This window comes from Chiloscyllium plagiosum, chromosome 45 (assembly GCF_004010195.1).
Source record: "Chiloscyllium plagiosum isolate BGI_BamShark_2017 chromosome 45, ASM401019v2, whole genome shotgun sequence".
Lineage (NCBI taxonomy): Eukaryota > Metazoa > Chordata > Chondrichthyes > Orectolobiformes > Hemiscylliidae > Chiloscyllium > Chiloscyllium plagiosum.
Window position 1 is genome coordinate 11,684,482 of NC_057754.1, and position 15,876 is coordinate 11,700,357.

General features: G+C 44.0%; 1 protein-coding gene across 12 annotated transcripts in view; it reads right to left on the minus strand.

Annotated features, from left to right (window-relative positions):
* Positions 1-15,876, minus strand: part of LOC122543958 (zinc finger protein 239-like) — a 100,486-nt gene that overhangs the window by 61,330 nt on the left and 23,280 nt on the right. The gene's annotated exons all lie outside the window — the stretch shown is intronic.

Genomic DNA, 15,876 nt, shown 5'->3' on the forward strand with positions numbered 1-15,876 from the left:
TTGCCAATGAGATCAGGGTTGGTCTGATAATTCTCAGCTCCACGTTCTGGTCTTATCTCCTAACCTTTGGTTCCCCATCTGATTAAAAATTGGTTTATCTCAGCCTTGGATACAACCCGACCTCTACAGTCCTCTGTTGCAGTAAAGAATTATACAGATTCAGTGCCCTCCTAAAGAAAGAATTCCTCCACATCTTGGTGTTAAATAAGTGACTCCTTATTCTGAGATTATGTCCTCTGGTCCTAGACTCTCAAACAAGGAGAAGCAATCTCTCTGAATCTATCCAGTCAAGCCCCTCAGAATCATATCTTTCAATAAGGATTCCTTTCATCCACTGAGAAAATTCTCCCAAGTACAGGATCATTCGCGAACATTCTCTGGACTGCCTTTCCTAAAATAAGGGGACTAAAACTGTTGACAGGATTCCAGGTGTGATCTGACTAATATCATGCATAGTCTTAGCAAGCCATCCCTATTTCCTTTATTTAAAGGCCAACAGACCATTTGCCTTTCTGATTACCTGCTGAACTTGGATGCTAACTTTTTGTCATTCATGTATGAGGACCCACAATTCTATCTGTACTGCAGCTTTCTGCAGTCCTTTTCCCTAGTTAAATAATATTCACCTCCCATAACCTTCCTGAGAAAATGCACAAAAATGAATAAAACTGAATTTTTTCCCACATTATTTTTCACCTTCTGAGTTTTTGTCCACTCACTTAAGCTGTCTCTATCACTATCATCTCAGTGTGTCATCCTCACTACTTCCCTTACCAACAACTTCCAACAGTGTGGATTCATGGGTTCTTTTCGTATGACATAGTCTCACATACAATGCCTTCTGGAAATATATTGCATCCACTGGTTTCCCCTTATCTATCTTGCTCATTACCTACTCAAAGTATTTTAACAAACTTGTCAGCTCCAATTTCCCCTTCACAATACCGTGCTGACTCTGCTTGATTTTATGATGTATTTCCTAATGCCTTGTTATTCCAATTTTAATAACAGACTCGAATATTTTCCCATAACCAAGTAGCTTGTGAAACTGAGCTGAATTAAACTGGTAGTGAGTGGGCCTAGGCACTCAAAAAAGGTGACCATAAAAGCTACAGATTGTCATAAAAGTTCAACTGATTTACTATTGTCCTTCAGGGAGGGGACCTACCACTCAATCTGGTCATACAGACTTGGGCTCCATGTGATAGTGGTGTTGGGAGGGGGTGGGGTGGGGAAGAGGAGCGATGCTGGAGGGAGGAGGTGGTGAATGAGACGGGTTTTATTGACCAACAGCTTTAGCAAAATCTCCCAAACCAGGCACTTCCAACTCCATGGAGGACCAGGCAATTGTGACCGTCATCACCTTGAAGCGCCTTCCAATTCACATAATGTCCTGGTATTCAGTACTGGATGCATATAAATCTTCTCTCATTTAATCTGGATCTTGTTGTGAACATAGAAAATTATAATGCAATACAGGCCCTTGAACCCTTGATGCGGTGCCAACCTGTGAAACCAATCTGTAGCCCATCTATTCTGCACTATTCCATTTTCATCCGTATGTTTATCCAATGACCATTTAAATGCCCTTAAAGTTGGCTAGTCTACTACTGTTACAGACAGGGCATTCCAGGCCCCTACTACTCTGAGTAAAGAAATTACCTCTGACATCTGTCCTATTATCTATCACCCCTCAATTTAAAGCTATGTCCCCTCGTGCTAGCCATCACCATCTGAGGAAAAGGGCTCTCACTGTCCACCCTATCTAATCCTCCAATCATCCTGTATGCCTCTATTAACCTTCTTCTCTCAAGTCCCTCAGCCTTTCCTCATAATATGATCCCTCTGTACCAGGCAACATCCTAGTAAATCTCCTCTGAACCCTTTCCAATGCATCCACATCTTTTCTATAATGCGAGACCAGAACTGTATGCAATACTCCAAATGCAACCGCACTTGAGTTTTGTACGGCTGCACCATGACCTCATGGCTCCAAAACTCAATCCCTCTACCAATAAAACCTAACACACCGTATATGCCTTCTTAACAACACTATCAACCTGGGCGATAACATTCAGGGATCTATGCACATGGATACCACAACCTGGGCGATAACATTCAGGGATCTATGCACATGGATACCAAGATCTCTCTCTGTTCATTCACACTACCAAGAATCTTACCATTAGCCCAGTACTCTGTATTCCTGTTACTCCTTCCAACGTGAATCACCTTACACTTTTCCGCATTAACCTCCGTTTGCCACCTCTCAGCCCAGCTCTGCAGCTTATCTATGTCCCTCTGTAACCTACAACATCCTTCGACATTATCCACAACTCTACCAACCTTACTGTCATCCTCAAACTTACGAACAAATCATTTTACGCCCTCAACAAGGTCATTTATAAAAATGACAAACAGCAGTGGCGCCAAAACAAATCCTTGTGGTACACCACTAGTAACTGAACTCCAGGATGAACATTTCCAATCAACCACCACCCTCTGTCTTCTTTCAGCTCACCAATTTCTGATTCAAGCCACTAAATCACCCTCATTCCCATGCCTCTGTATTTTGTGCAATGGCCTACCATTAGATTAGATTAGATTACTTACAGTGTGGAAACAGGCCTTTTTGCCCAACAAGTCCACACCGACCCGCCGAAGCGTATACCACCCAGACCCATACTCCTACGTTTACCCCTTCACCTAACACTACGGGCAATTTAGCATTCACCTAACCTGCACATTTTTGGATTGTGGGAGGAAACCGGAGCACCCGGAGGAAACCCACGCAGACACGGGGAGAATGTGCAAACTCCACACAGAGAGTCGCCTTGAGGCGGGAGTTGAACCCGGGTCTCTGGCGCTGTGAGGCAGCAGTGCTAACCACTGTGCCACCGTGCCGCCCACGGAATGAATCAAACACTTTACTGAAATCCACATACACCAGATCAACTGCTTTACCCGCATCCACCTGTTTGGTCACCCTCTCAAAGAACTCAATACAGTTTGTGAGGCAAGACCTCCCCTTCACAAAACCGTGCTGACTATATCTAATCAAATTATTCCTTTCCAGATTATTATATATCCTATCTCTTATAATCCTTTCCAATAATTTATCCACAACAGACGTAAGGCTCACTGATCTACAATTACCAGGGTTGTCTCTACTCCCCTTCTTCAACAAAGGGACATTTGCTATACTCTAGTCTTCTGGCACTATTCCAGTAGACAATGACAACATAAAGCCAAAGTCTCTGCACTCTCCTCCCTAGCTTCCCAGAGAATCAGAGGATAAATCCCATCCAGCCCAGAAGATTTACCTAATTTCACACTTTCCAGAATTGCTAACACCTCCTCCTAATGAACCTTAATCCCATCTCGTCTAATAGCCTATATCTCAGTATTCTCCTCAACAACATTGTCTTTTTCCTGTGTGAATACTGATGAAAAATATTCATTTAGTGCCTCTCCTATCCCTTCTGACTCTAAGCACAACTTCCCACAACTTCCTTGACTGGCCCTAATCTTATTCGAGTTATTCTTTTATTCTTTACATCTCTCGAAAAAGCTTTAGGGTTTTCCTTGATCATCCGACATGCCAAAGACTTCCCATGCCCCTCCTAGCTCTTCTTAGCTCTCTCTTTAGGTCTGTCCTGGCTAACCTGTAAATCTCACATGCCCTAACTGAGCCTTCAACCTCACCTTTACAGAAACCTCCTTCTTCCTCTAGACAAAAGACAAACCTCTTTAGTAAATCACGGCTCCCTCACTCAACCACTTCTTCCCTGCCTGACAGGTACATATTTATCAAGGACACGCAGTAGCTATTCCTTGAACAATCTCCACATTTCAGTTGTGCCCATCCCCTGCAGTTTATTTCCCCATCTTATGTATCCTAAATCTTGGCTAAACATCTCATAATTGCCTTTCCCCCAGCATTAACTCTTGTGCTGCGGTATATACCTATCCCTTTCTATCGCTCAAGTAAACGTAACCAAATTGTGGTCACTACCACGAAAGCGCTCGCCTACCTCCAAATCTAACACCTGGCCTGGTCCATTACCTAGTACCAAATCCAATGCGACTTTGCCTCTTGTTGGCCTGTCTACATACTGTGTCAGGAAACCCTCCTGCGCACATTGGACAAAAACTGACCCATCTAAAGTACTCGAAATATAGCATTTCCTGTCAATATTTGTAAAATTAAAGTCCACTATAATAACTACCCTGTTACTTTCGCTCCTATCCAGAATAATCTTTGTAATCCTTTCCTCTACATCTCTGGAACTTTTCGGAGGCCCATAGAAAACTCCCAATAGCATTACCTCTCCTTTCCTGTTTCTAACCGCAGCCCACACTACCTCAGTGGACAAGTCCTGAAAAGTCCCTTCTGCTACGGTAACATTGTCCTTGACTAACTGTGCCACACCTCCCCCACTTTTACCACCTCCCCTGATCTTACTGAAACATTTAAACCCCTGAATCTGCAACAACCATTCCTGTTCCTGCTCTAAGCATGTCTCCCAAATGGCCACAACATTGAAGTCCCAGATACCAATCCATGCTGCAAGTTCACCCACCTTATTCCAGATGCTCCTGGCATTGAAGTAGACACACTTCAAACCATGTTCCTGCCTGCCGGTACACTTTTGCAACCTTGAAACCATATTCATGACCGCACTACACTCAACTTCCTGTAGACTGGAGCTACAATTCAGGTTCCCAACCCCCTGCTCAATCAGTTTAAACCCTCCTAAAGAGCATTAGCATACTTCCCCTCCAGGATATTGGTACTCCTCTGGTTCAGGTGTAGACCATCCCATTTGTAGAGGTCCCACCTACCCCCAGAATGACCCCTAATTATTCAAGTATCTGATTCCCTCCCTCCTGCACCATCCCTATAGCCACTTGTTCAACTCCTCTCTTTCCCTATTCCTCGCATCGCTAGCACGTGGCACGGGTAACGAGCAAGAGATAACAACTCTGCTTATTACAGCTCTAAGCTTCCACCATATCTCCCTGAATTTCTTCCTTAAATCCCCGATCCTTTTTCCTACCTATATCTTTAGTACCTATGTGTACCATGACTTGGGGCTGCTCCCCCTCTCCCTCAAGGATCCCCAAAACATGATCTGAGACATTACGGACCCTGGCACCTGGGAGGCAACACATCAATCAAGAGTCTCTCTTGCTCCCATAGAATCCATCTGCGCCCCCAACTACATCCGCCTGTCCCCAATGACCAATGCTCTGCTCCTCTCCTCCTTCCCTTCTGAGCAAAATGGACAGATTCTGTGCCAGACACCTGCACCCATGGCTTACCCCTGCGAAGTCGTTTCTCCCCACCCTCAACAGTATCCAAAACGGTATACTTGTTATTGAGGGGAATGACCACAGGGGATTCCTGCACTGTCTGCCTGTTCCCTTTCCGACCCTCAACTGCAACCCATCTACCTGTACTGATGTGTGACTACCTCCCTGTAACTCCTCTCAATTATCCAAACTTCATCCAGCTCGAGCTCCAGTTCCCTAATGCGGTTTCCAAGGAGCTGCAGTTGGGTGCACTCCTCGCAGATGAAATCAGCAGGCTCACTCGTGGTGACCCTTACCTCCCACATCCGACAGGAGGAGCATTCAACTGCCCTACCATCCATTCCCACTGTTCTGAATGCCCAAGCAGACTATATTTTAAAAAAACTAGAAAAAAAATTGGCACTCAGAACCTTTGTTTTTGGTTACAGGAGGATACCGAAGTAGTGCTTCAGGTAAAGTAACCGCCCAAATATATTACCTCACTTACTCAACTGTCCCGTGTCCACTCCTGCTCAGATTTACAAGCATGTTGCCAGAGTTGAAATGTTTGAACTAAAGAGAGGGGCTGCTTTCCCTGTACAGTCAGAGGCTGAGGGATGACCTTATAGAGGTTTGTAAAATCATGAGGGGCATGGAGAGTGTAAATAGACAAGGTCTTTTCCGTGGGGTGGGGGACAATAGACAATAGGGGCAGGAGTAGGCCATTCTGCCCTTTGAGCCTGCACCACCATCCATTATGATCATGGCTGACTTATCTCCATAACCCTTGATTCCACTATCCTTGAGAGCTCTATCCAACTCTTTCTTAAATGAATCCAGAGAACTGGGCCTCTACTGCCTTCTGGGGCAGAGCATTCCACACAGCCACCACTCTCTGGGTGAAGAAGAACTCAAGGGTATACAAGCCCAGTCACTCCAGTCTTTCAGTGTAAGATAGTCCCGCCATTCCAGGAATTGACCTTGTGAACCTACGCTGCACTCCCTCAATAGCCAGAATGTCTTTCCTCAAATTTGGAGACCAGAACTGCACACAATACTCCAGGTGCGGTCTCACCAGGGCCCTGTACAGAACTAGAGGGCATAGAGAGGGGAAAGATTTTAAAGGAACCGAAGGAGCGACATTTTCCCACGACTGATGGTGCATGTATGGAGTGAGCTGCCAAAGGAACTGTTGGAGGCTGATAAAATGATAAAATTTAAAAGGCATCTGGACAGGTATATGAATAGGAAGGGTTTAGAAGGATATGGGCCAAGTGCTGGCAAATGGGACTAGATTAGGTTCGGATATCTGGCCAGCATGCCCATGTTCAGGTTCTCACATCTTGGCTGCAGAGGAAAATGGAGTAGAAAGGGAAAGATCCAGTTGTTGTGGTCCACATAGGTATGAATGAAAAAGGTAAAAAGAGGAAAGAGGTTTAACTGAGGGAATATGAGTGGCTCGGGGCCAACTTATCGAACCAAAAAGCTAATAATCTCTGGATTACAACCTGCGCAAGAAACTGGCACAAAATCAATGAGATTAAAGAGAGAAATGTATGCAAAGATTGGTGTGGAAAAAAAGGTTCAAGTTAATGAGACATTGGTGTCAGTACTGGGGAAGGAAGAGCTGTTCCAATGGATTTTGCATCATCAGAATAACACTGGGGCCAGAGTTCTGGTGAATCACATAACTAGAGTCTGTGGATATGGCTTTAAATCATGTTGGGTGGGTTCAGATGTGGTGAAAATCATAGAAAAAGTTAAGGGAGTGTGCGATTGGGGTGGACTCAGCACAGGTTAAAGTTTCCAGAACAGACTGCAGGACAGAAAGTATGGAAAAGATTAAGAATCTAATTTCAGACACAGCAGATATGGGGACAACAATGAGAAGAGGGGCAGTCAATGCAGATTTGAGGGTGTTGTATCTAAAATGCATGAAATAGATGACGCAAGGTAAATGAGCTCATAGCACAATTTGAAAGTTGTAGTTACAGACTCGTGGGCAGAGATGTGGCTGCAAGGGGATCAAAGCTGGGAACATAATATCCAAGGATAGACATCCTATCAAAACGTCAAGCAGATAGGCACAGGTGTCAGGGTTTCTTGTTAGTAAGAAAGAAAACTAAGTTGACAGCAAGGAGTGAGATAGAGTCAGAAGGCATAAAATCTGTGTGTTGTGGAAATGGAAAGGATAAACAACCCTGATGGAAGTTGAATACAGGCCTCCTATCAGTTGTCAGGATGTGGGGAAGAAAATAAATTAGGAGTTTAAAAAAATGTAAGAAAGGCACTATTGCAATAATCATAGGGGACTTCAAATGCAGGTGAACTAGGAAAATCAAGCTGGCAGATCTCAAGAAAACTCACTCATGGAATGTCTATGAAATGGTTGTTCTGGAGAAGTTTGTATTAGAGGTGACTGAGGAACAGGCGTTTAGTGATGTGGCATGAGGAGACTTGATTTGGGAGCTTAAGATGAAGGAACCCCTTGCAGGCAGTGACCATAATATAATAGAGTTCACCCTGTAGTCTGAAAGGGAAAAGATTAAATCAGATGTAATGGGATTGCAATGGAGTATAGGTAACTACAAAGGTACATGGAAGGAGCTGATCAGAGTTGACTGGAAGAGGATTCGCATGTGTGGCGCTGGAAAAGCACAGCAAGTCAGGCAGCATCCAAGGAGCAGGAGAATCGACTTTTCGGGCATGAGCCCTTCATCAGGAAATATGGAAGACTGGAAGAGGAGCCTATCAAGGAAAATGGTGGAACAGCAGTGGCAGAAGTTTCTCAGGGTAATTGAGGAGACACCTCAAGGAAAAAGAAATGTCCTTAGTGGAGGATGAGACAACTATGGCTAACAAGGGAAGTCAGGGAGAGCATAAAAGCAAAACAAAAAGCACACAATGCAGTGAAGATTAGTGGAAGCCAAAAGATTGGCAGGTCTTTAAAAATATAACTAAAAAAGCAATAGGCAGGGAGAAGATGAAATCTGAGAGGAAGCTAGCTAATAATACAAGATTGTAAGTGTTTTTTAAAATATATCTAAATTCTAAGAGAGATGCAAGAGTGGACTTTGCCCAGCAGTCCAATGAGGCTGAAGAAGTCGTAACAGGGAGCAAAGAAATGCTGGAGGAACCGAACAGGTGCTTTGGATCAGTTTTCTCAGTGGAAGATATACTAGACCTTCAAGACAGTCATGGAGCAGAGGTGAATGGAGTGCCATCACTCAGAAGAAGGTGCTAGGGAAGCAGAAAGGTCTGAAGGTGGATTGATCACCCAGACTAGATGGACTACACACCAGAGCTCTAAAGGAGACAGTGGAGGCATTGGTAGTGATCTTTCAGAATCACTGGAGTAAGGGAGGGAGGCAGGACTTAGGAAACCACAGGCCAGGTAGCCTGATGGCAGTCATTAGGAAGACTTTAGAGTCCATTATTAAGGATAAGATTAAAGAGCACTTGAAACTGCATGGTAAAATAGAGCAAAGTCAGCACAGCATTGTCAAGGGTAAAGAGCAAGTAAGACAAATGAGAGCCAGTGGACGTGATCTATTTGGATTTCCAGAAGGCCTTTGACAAGGTACTGCATAGGAGGCTACTAAATAAGACAGGAATCCATGGTGTTAGAGGCAAGGCAGAGGCATGGATACAGGATTGTTGAGGAAGTGGGAAGCTGCAAAAGGCAAGAGTGCAAAGAAGTGCCAGATGGAATACAATGTGGGAAAGTGTGTGGTCATGCACTTTGTTGGAAACTAAAGAGATTTTGACTATTTTCTAAATAGGGAAGGGCTTCAGAAATCTGAGGCATAAAGGTCAGGTGAATTGGCCATGCTAAATTGCCCATAGTGTTAGGTGCATTAGTCAGAGGGAAATATGTCTGGGTGGGTTACTCTCCAGAGGGTCAGTTTAGACTTGTTGGGCCAAAGGGAATCTAATCTAATCCTAGTTCAGGATTCTGAAGGTTAACATGCAGGTTCAACTGGCAGTTAGGAAGACAAATGCCATTTTAACATTTATCTCAAGGGGCCTAGAAAACAAGATCAGAGATGTATTACTGAAGCTGTATCAGCGGTAATGAGACTGCTGCACAGGAGGCTGCTGAGTAAGATTTGGGCGGATGGTGTTAGAGGCAAGGTACCAGCATGGATAGAAGCTTGGCTGTCCAGCAGAAAGCAGAGAGTGCAGATAAAAGGGTCCTTCTTAGGATGGCACCAGTAGGATGGCTCCACAACGACCTAAATGAAGGAACTGAAGGCATTCTGGCTAAGTTTGCAGATGATTCAAAAATAGGTAGAAGGACAGGTAGTATTAAGGAGGCTCAGAGGCTGCAGAAAGATTTAGACAGGTTTGGAGACTGGGCAAAGAAGTTGCAGATGGAACACAACATGGGAAAGTGCAACTTTGGTAGCAAGAATAGAGGCATGGACTATTTTCTAAATAGGGAAAAAAATGCAGAAATCTGAACTGCAAAGGCAGTCGGGAGTTCTTGTCAAGGATTTTCTTAAGGTATACTTGCAGCTGAGTCATTAGTTAGGAAGACAAATACAATGTTGGCTTTTATTTCGAAAGGATTAGAATATAAAAGCAGGGATGTACTTCTGAGACTTTATAAAGCTCTGGTCAGACCACATTTAGAGTACTGTCAGTAATTTTGGTCTCTATACCGCAGAAAGGATGTGCTGGGCCTGCAGCGGGTCCATAGGAGGTTCACGCAAATGATCCCAGGAACGAAAGACTTGATATCTGAAGAATGTTGGAAGAGTCTGGGTCTATACTCGATGGAGTTTACAAGGAAGAGGGGTCATTTCATTGAAACTTACAGAATACTGAACGGCCTGGACTGAGTGGACGTTGGAAAGATATTTCCATTGGTAGGACCCGAAGGCATAACCTTCAAGTAAAGGGAAGACTCTTTAGAATGGAGATAAGGAGAAACGTCTTCAGCCAGAGTGGTGAATCCATGTAATTCATTGCCACAGAAGGCTGGGGAGGTCAGGTCATTGAGTATATTCAAAATAGGGAAAGATAGGTACTTGATGATCAAGGGTAACAGAGAGAAAATAGGAGAATGAGGTTGAAAAACTTATCAGGTATGATTGAATAGTGCAGCAGACTCGATGGGCCGAATAGCCTAAATTCTGCACCGGTGTCATATGGTCTACGAGACATCCCTGGAGGATTAGATGGGTTTTCTAGATTGGTACATTGAGGAACCAAATGAAGCACAGACTACCCTAGGCTGTGTATTCTGTAATGACTGGGAATGGGTTAGCTCAGTTGGCTGGGTGGCTGATTTATGATGTAGAGCGACGCTAAGCGTACGTGCTGAATACATATACTGGCTAAGGTCACTATGAAGGTCACACGTTGTCAACCTTGTGCCTTACCCAAAGGTTGGTGACTCTCAGGTTAAAGCACCACCAGTCGTCACTCTCCCTCGTGACAGAGCAGTCTTGTGGTCTTCTGGAACAATGGCAACTTTAACATGAAAACTTTAATTGTGTGATGAGAAGAGAATAATTAATTGACAACCTTGTTGTGGGGGGCCCCTTGTGGAAGAGTGAAAAACAGAGTTGATTCGGAGACTAGGGGCCAAAATCTACGATGGTATGAAGCATGAGTAGGCCACAATAAATTGGGGAACAGAACTTAAAGGGATGATAAATGTTTAAGGAGTACATGGAGAAACTGCAACTGTGTTCAATCCTGTCTGACTCAAAATAAAACAGGAAGGTGGCCCTGTCATGGCCAAAAGGGATAGTATTAAATCCAAGGAAGAGGTGAACAAATTGGCTGAAAAGTGCAGCAGAGCAGAAGGCTGGGAGCAGTTCAGATTTCAGCAAACCATGACAAAGGGGGATAAGAGTGTAAGCCTGTGGGGAACATACAAACTGTGTGTGAAGAGAAAGCAAGATTAGTGAATACAAATGTAGGTCCCTTACAGTCAGAAACAGGGGAAGTTATAATGTGGAATAAAGAGATGGCAGAACAATTAACAACATATTTTGGTTCTAGCATCACAAAGGATGACTCAAATAGCATCCCTAAAATGTTAGGGATCACATCAGAGGAAGCAACAGAAGGAAATCAGTCTTAGCAAGGAAAAAGTGTTGGGAAAAATAATGGGATTAAAAACCAACAAATCCCAGCACCTGGTAATCTACATCCCAGAATACTTAAAGTGAACACATTATGAAACTAAGGCAGATGAATGATAATGGAGATAAATGGGAGGTGAACCAATCTGATCATAAAAACAGACAGATTAATATCTGAATGGTGATAGGTTGGGAAAGGAGGAGGTGAAATGACCTGCTGTCCTTGCACACAAGGCACTGAAAATAGGTATGCAGGTGCAGCAGGTGGTGAAGGGGGTAAATGGTATATTGGCCTTTATAGTGAGAGGATTTGAGTACAGGAGCATGGATGTCTTGCTGAAATTGTACAGGGATTTGATGAGACCGCACCTGGAGTGTTGAGCGCAGTTTTGGAAACCCTACTGAGGAACAATGTTGTGGCTATCGAGGGAGTATAACAAAGGTTTACCAGACTGATGACTGGAACAGCAGGTCCTTTGTATGAAGACAGACTGAATTGGTTAAGACTGAACTCACTGGAATTTAGAAGAATGAGGGAGGATCTTATAGAAACCGATAAAATTCTGACAGGACTAACAGGATATATGGAGGAAGGATGTTCTGAATGAGCAGCGAGTCCAGAATCAGGGACTCACAATCTAAAGATATGTGGTAGGTTTTTAGGACTGAGAGGAAGAAAACTTTCTTTCCCCAGAGCGCTCAGCCTGTGAAGTTCTCCATCAGACAAAGCAGTTAAGGCTAAAGCACTGAATGTTTCCAAGAATGACATACAGTTCTTAAGGCTAAAAGAATCAAAGGGTATGGGGTGACAGTGGGAACAGGGTACTGAGTAGGATGATCAGTCATGACCATAATGAATAGCAGAATACGCTCAAAGTGCGAAATGGCCGCTCCTGTTCCTACTTTCCACATTTCTATTCTGTTGAGGGTGGGATATAAAAACAAAATGATCATAACTGAGACAGGTCTCAGCACCACCTTATCATCAATGGATGAAAATTCTGTAACTCATCAAACAGCAATCTGGGAGCAGTTTCACCACACGGGACTGCAGCAGTTCGAGAAGGTCAAAGAGCGATTTCAGAAGCTTAAAGTCACAAAGTCATAGAGTCCTACAAAATGGAGACCAGCCCTTTGGCTCAAACCAGTCCATGTCGGCTAAAATGTCCATCCACCCCATCCCCATTTCCCAGCACTTGGCCCACATCTACAAATTGAGAGGGATAAGGTAGAATCAGAGGTATTGGTATTGCAGCTGAATAAAAGCAACTACAGAGGCATGAGGGAGGAGCTGGGTAGAATCGACTGGGAGAGTAGCCTAGCAGGATAGATAGCAATGGCAGGAGTTTCTAGGAGTAATTCAGGAGACACAGCAGAGATTCATTCTGAGGAAAAAGAGGCATGATACAGGGAGGATGAGGTGACCATGGCTGATGAGGGAAATCTGGGTTAACATAATAACAAAAGAGAAAGCATATAATGTGGCGAAAGGCAGTTGGAAACCAGAGGATTGGGAAACTTACAAAGACCAACAGAGGGCAACAAAGAAAGAAATAAGGGGTAAAAGATTAAATATGAGGGTAAGCTAGCCAGTAATATCAAGGAACACTAAGAGTTTCTTTAGATATATAAAGGGCAAAAGTAAGGCAAAAGTGGACATTGGGTACTGGAAAATTTCACTGGAGATTGGGTACTGGGAAACAAGGAAATGGCTGAGGAACTGAATAATTACTTCGCGTCAGCCTTCATGGTGGAAGACATGAGTAATATCCCAAAAATTAAAGAGAGTGACGAGGCAGAGCTGAATGTGGTGGTTATCAGCAAGGAGAAACTGCTAGAAAAACTGAATGGCCTGAAGGTGGATAAATAACCTGGAACAGATGGACTACATCCCAGAGTTCTAAGGGAGATTGCGAAAGAGATAGTGGCAGTATTAGTGTGAACTTCAGGAATTGCTAGAATCAGGGAGGGTCTCAGCGATCTAAAAAATCACTAACGTGACACCTCTGTTTAAAAAGGGAGTAAGGCAAAAGACAGAATGTTACAGACTGATTAGCCTAACCTCAGTCATGGGTAAGGTCCTGGGATCCATTGGAAAGGTTGAGATTTCTGAATACTTAGAAGTGCATGGTAATATAGGGCAAAGTCAACATGGTTTCATCAAGGGAAGGCCATCGCTGACAAATCTGCGAGAATTCTTTGAGGATGTAACAAGCAGGTTAGACCAAGGACAGCCAATGAATTGCTGGTCAAGGATGATATCACGCCTTTGCTAAAGGAGCACACTATGGAGGTCTTGGGTAGTGAGGCATTATGGGTAGAGCTGAGAAGTAAGAAGGGTGCAGTCACACTGTTGGGGCTGTATTACAGGCCTCCCAACAGTGAGTGTGAGGTTGAAGAATAGGTAAACAGATGTGGAAAGGTGAAGAGGCAATAGGGTAGTGGTGATGGGAGATTTTAATTTTCCCAACATTGACTGGGATACACTTAACGCCAGAAGTCTGGATGGGGTAGAATTCGTAAGAAGCGTCCAGGAGAGTTTTCCAGAGCAATATGTCAATAGTCTGATGAGGGAAGGGGCAATATTGGACTTGGTACTGGGGAACGAGCCAGGACAGGTGGTAGAAGTTGCAGTGGGAGATGTCTTTGGGAACAGTAACCACAATTCTGTAAGTTTTAGAATACTCGTAGATAAAGAAGAGAGTGGTCCTAAGGGAAGAGTACTAAACTTGGCCAAGGCCAATTATATCAAAATTAGGCAGGAGCTTGGAAATGTGGATTGGACACAGCTATTTGAAGGGAAGTCCACATCTGAGATGTGGGAGGCTTTCAAAGATAGGTTAAGGTTCTGTTCGCCGAGCTGGAAGTTTTTGTTGCAAACGTTTAGTCCCCTGTCTAGGTGACATCCTCAGTGCTTGGGAGTCTCCTGTGAAGCGCTTCTGTGGTGTTTCCTCCGGCATTTATAGTGGTCTGTCCCTGCCGCTTCTGGTTGTCAGTTTCAGCTGTCCGCTGTAGTGGCCGGTATATTGGGTCCAGGTCTATGTGTTTGTTGATGGAGTTTGTGGATGAGTGCCATGCTTCTAGGAATTCCCTGGCTGTTCTTTGTTTCGCTTGCCCTATAATAGTAGTGTTGTCCCAGTCAAATTCATGTTGCTTGTCAGAAAAGATTTACAAGGATGTTGCTAGGGTTGGAGGATTTGAGCTAGAAGGAGAGGCTGAATAGTCTGGGGCTGTTTTCCCTGGAGCATCAGAGGCTGAGGGGAGCTACAAATCTTCTCACAAACTTTGAAGATAGGTTAAAGATAGTGCAGGATAGGCATATCCCGTTGAAGGCAAAGGATAGGAAGGGCAAGAGAAATTGTACGACTAGCCAAGAGGAAAAGGGAAGCATACATAAGGTCGAGGCAGCTAAGAACAGAACAGGCCCTGGAAGAATATCAGAAGAGTAGGACAAGTCTTAAATGAGGAATCAAGCGGGCGAAAAGGGGTCATGAAATAGCTTTAGGAGCAGCATTAAGGAGAATCCCAAAGCATTTTATTCTTATATAAGAAGCAAGCGGGTAACTAGAGAAAGGATTGGTCCACTAAAAGATAATGAAGGAAGGCTGTGTGTCAAACCTGAGAGAATGGGTGAGATTCTGAATGATTACTTTGCAACAGAGGAACATGATGAATGTCGAGATTGGAGTTAGAAGTTTGATTAGTCTGGATCACGTTGACGTAAGTAGGGAAGATGTGTTGGGTAGGCTAGAGGTTATTAAGGTGGACAAATCCCCAGGACCGGATGGGATCTATCCAAGGTTGCTGAGGGAGGCGAAAGAGGAAATAGCTGGGGCACTGACAGATATCTTTGTGGCATCCTTAAATACAGGTGAGGTGCCAGAGGACTGGAGGGTTGCTCATGTTGTCCCCTGTACAAGAAGACTAGTAGGGATATTCCGAGTAATTACAGACCAGTGAGCCTGACGTCAGTGGTGGGAAAGTTGCTGGAGAAGGTACTGAGGGATAAGATCTACTTATATTTAGAAAAGAATGGGCTTATCAGTTATAGGCAACATGGTTTTGTGTGGGGGAGATTGGGCTTTACCAACTTAATAGAGTTTTTTGAAGAAGTGACCAAGTTGATAGATGAAGGAAGGGCTGCTGATGTCATATACATGGACTTTAGTGAGGCGTTTGATAAGGTTCCCATGGTAGACTAATGGAGAAAGTGAAGTCACATGGTGTTCTAGCTAGGTGGATAAAGAACTGCTTGAGCAACAGGAGACAGAGAGAAGTAGTTGAAGGGAGTTTCTTGAAATGGAGAAAGGTGACCAGTGGTGTTCCACAGGAGTCAGTGTTGGGGCCACTGTTGTTTGTGATATACATAAATGATCTGGAAGAGGGCATTGTTGGGATGATCAGCAAGTTTGCAGATAACACGAAGATTGGTGGAGTAGCAGAAAGCATAAGGCACTGTCAGAGAATACAGGAGGATATAGAT